The sequence below is a fragment of the Hetaerina americana genome, unplaced genomic scaffold, assembly GCF_022747635.1.
Source record: "Hetaerina americana unplaced genomic scaffold, ioHetAmer1.1.p SCAF_62, whole genome shotgun sequence".
NCBI classification, from domain to species: domain Eukaryota; kingdom Metazoa; phylum Arthropoda; class Insecta; order Odonata; family Calopterygidae; genus Hetaerina; species Hetaerina americana.
In genome coordinates, this window is record NW_027287228.1 from 2478635 (window position 1) to 2482963 (window position 4329).

Sequence of the window (4329 nt, forward strand, 5' to 3'; positions counted from 1 at the left end):
TCAAAATTTTATTTGACGATGCGGAATATAACCGTAAAAAGAAATATGCAAGTTATAATATTTATGTTATTACATTCCGAAATATTGAACTGATAATAAAATGAGTGAAAATAGGTATTTTGTTAGACGTTCGAATCCAATTAATGAGTTTTTTTCATGAATTTACGTTAATTCAATATCTGTTATTCATTTTACCGCGGTAGATCTAGTTTCCAATTACAAATTGCTGCGGAGGGAACTAGGTCCCTGGGGAATGTATCCAATGAGTAGCAGGGAAAATATGGCTTCCCACCCCTTTGTCGACGTAATATAATGTTTGCCACTGCACCAAATATATCTCATCTCCTCACTCAGTAACGTAAACCGGGTCGATTAACTTTTCCCGTGCACTGGACGCCATTTATTCCATTATCTAATTTTTGTATTCCATTCGAAAGTTTTCGATTCGAGGGATTAGATGCCCGCAGGCTTCTTTCAATGGCTATGAACGATAAAAAAATTCAAAAAGTTACACTTAGATACGACCTGTCTCACGTATGCAAGACTGTAGCAAGTGAATGAATTTAAAAAAAGAGGGAAAAATAAATCCCAACGCACGATTACTTCGAATGCGAATCGCTGCGAGAAGTCGCTTGAAATGTAAAGAGCTGAACTTTATAGTTCCAATGGAATTGAGGGAACGAATCCTTCAAAGGGTTCAGGTTGGGGCCCTCTCGTTTACTCTTTCGGGCATCAAATGGAATTGGGTTTCGATCCAATGGTGCAGTTGGGTCGGGCATGAAGGGGGAGGGAGTTCATGGATATATTCCATCCCCTTTCGCTGCTTCGAGTGAATCGGCGTCCATTTGCAAATTTCGCGTATCGTGTACTTCAGATGGAGGATTACATCATATTTTGAGATGGAAACCCAGCGACAATGGAGACCATTTCACCATATAATCGTCGCGCTATGATAAATGCGCGTGATTCTTTTTTTTGCCAAGTAGTATTTGGCGGTAAAGATATCCTAAAAATATTTTCGGCATGAATCAAAACAAACTCCTCTTACTATTCAGTTTTTTTACTTGACTATATAATAGTGCTTACTTTCAGCTTATTTACACTGTTCCCTTTCTTCATTATTTGATTCAACCTAATTCCCTTTTATTTTAACTTAGTCGTCGATGCGGTAGGCAGACCATCCATAGGATCTTTGTAAATCGATTTCAAAGAGAGAGGCGCTCCTCTCTTCTGGTTTCTCTCTTCTCCTGAGCTTCGATTCTGCTCGGAGTTCGACGTATTTGGGAGCACATCATTCGTTACCTCTCATTTGGACTGTAGAGACCTTGTTCCACTGTCCCATTTAGAATGACGAAGAGCTTTTGTTTTCCTTAAGACGAAAACAGGTTTGGAGTCATAAAAATAGGCACGGGTCTTTAAAAAATATATGCGAGGCAGAATTGGACACCAAAGTCTTTATTCGAAAGCATTGCTGAATTGTTTCGTAAATCCATATATTCAAAAGTCCGAAATATGCGTCACGCCCCGAGGTGACCAAAAGAGAGCAAGAATTCGCGGCGCCGACCTCTTAAGGACCGGGGGGGGGGGAGAGAATGAAACGGTCGGATCTTCACTCGAAGGAGGTGAGGAGAGTCAACGTGCGTTGCCTTCAATCACGAGGAAGTGTCTAAAAAAAGAGTTGCGTATTAATGGGGAGGGATTTCAAAGTTTCGCCCATGGATTGGAGAACACGTTGTTGTAAAACGGCGGGTGGAGACAAATATACTCACCCACGAGTCGCTTTCACTCTCTGCACTCCTGCCAAAGATAGGGTACACCTGGGAGCCACTTGAGATGCGAAGAGAACAAGACAGACCTAAGACTTTAAGACAGGTTGAGAACAAACGAGTGGAATAATAAAAACAAAGGAATTATCACTATGGCCCCACACTACACTACTACGGGTAGTAGATCAGACCATAGAGACAATAAGATAGGGAGAAATAGACTCCAGAATACAGATGGATGTACGAATCCTCGTTCTTTCTCCGGACAATCAAAGAATTATGATAATAGTAAGGAATCAAGGTCACCATTGATACGTTAAATACATTTAATTTACAGGTCAGGACGAGATTAAACGCTGCGTAGACGTCAAGTATATTGGTAGGGGCATATGCATGCGTATTTTAGTTGATAGTATATATACTCGTATATTCATGCGTGTAAGTTGAAAAGGTTTTTGCATGTACGTCTCTATATATATATATAGTTTGGTATGAATTTGTTGGTGGCTTTATTCTCTTTTACGGGTGCTCACCTAAGACCTCCGCCACAAGCCCCTGTGCAGGCTTGCGGGGTATTATGTACATGTAGGCGAATTCCTCATGTCAGCTCGCCCCTTCACCAAATAGGGGCAATGATAATCTTGGTTTGTCAGCAGCGGACTTACCCGAAAAGATCTTAACTATGGAAATTACAGGGAGAATTATCGACCACAAGAATAATAAACACTAACATTTTCCAAAATTCAGTTATTAATGATGTGCGTTGGACCAAAATGCTTTTGAATTCTCGCTTAAACTGTCAGTTTGATGTTCGATAGAGAATGGTGATATTTTTGATGTCAATGGTCTATTATCCTATAAGCTACACGCAAATCGTGACTTCCGAGGTTATTTTACGGCAGGCATTGATTCTGGGGAAAAATCTAGAAGTGGTCAACCTCTCCAATAGTCCAGGAAAATATGCGAAAAGTGATCAAATTATTTTTTTCTAAAATTCGAGAAGTCGGCGATGGAATGAGGTATATGAGAATGGGATATTCACGGAGACAACGTTTCATTTCGCGGTGGGATCAGTTCGCGTTCGCTGGAGCACATCGCTCGTTCGACGCCGGCAAAAGCCGAAACCATGGCTTCAGACTCTATCAATGCTGGGGCACGTGAAGCTATGACGTATGCAAATTAATGCGATCGCACTTTGAAATCGGGAGAAAAATTGGGAAAAAATGACGGCAGACGGTTCTTCGGTGAAACCGGAAACCACGTAGGAAAGGCAGGGGAGGTGCGCATATATATGCACAAAATAGGAGAAGGGCATCCTGCGCAATTACATGCCGTCACTATCCCTTTTCTCCCCCAACAAGGGAACCATTGGTGTGAGTTGTCATTTAAAAGTCTCTTTGATGTCGCCTTGGTTATCGTCATGGCGTTCGCTCGGTGACATTGGATTTTCTTGCTTTCGTCTCCGGCTGAAAGGCAGAAATTGCAGAGAACAAGGGTCTACATCTATATAAATACCCCTCGATCCGCCATAAAGGCGTGTGGCGGGGGGTGCGAGCACCAAGTGGGGTCGGGAAAGGTATAAAAAAGAGGAAGGGCGGTTAAAGTGCTATAAAAAGGGGAAAAAAAATAAAAAAAGACGCGCAAATCTATTTGCATGCTAGCAAGCTAACATATTTCCAAACAAGCATCAGTTTATCCCTCTGCTCTGTAAAAGTTCTTTTTTGTGCCGAAAATGAAGGAATAAAAATGAACCACGGCCATTTATTTGATAGACCGCCACCAAACCAAGACAGGTCATGCAGAACTGGAAAGTAAGAAGAAGGAGGTTGTCCCATTACTATACGAGTGGCGACGCAACTTGTCGTCTGCACTCCCAGCATCACTTGTAGTAAATGTGAGGTCAGCAAGTTTTGAAAACTATTATGGTTTTAACTTTCTTAACTCCACGTGGCATCACCAGATATTGACGGACGCGACTCCTTGCGTTAGTGTCTCTCACGGAGGTTTTTCGACCAAGGGTCCCTGCGACATATCAGGTGTCGCCATCGAAAGAAGCCAACGACACGCTCCACACAATGTCAACCTTGACCTTCCTCTGTAATTCTTCATTTATGATCTTCATCGCTATTATACACCTAAGGATCGATTTCCCTTTCGCCCATCCATTCAATAGGCTTCCCATCCATTCCTTCAAGTCCACTTCTTCATTTGCTACTCCGCGTGTTCTTTTCATTTTCAGCATTCTTCGCCTTTTAGACTGAATTTTCATCCCTTCCAATCTTCATTTCTCAGCTCCCCCTATCCTCCAACCTTCAACCTCCGTAGGAAGACCAACTTAGTCTATAAGTTATTGAAATCAAATGAAATAATTCACTTTATAATTCAGACACTTTATTTAAACACACGAACCAGGTTTCGACGTTGAACGCCATCATTAGGTTTCATCTTCAGATGATGACTTGCAGCGTCGAAACCTGGGTCGTTTTTTTAAATAATGTGTGTGGAATTCTCAAGTCAATTATTTCATTTGATTTCAATATGTGATGCAAATTCCATAAAGTTA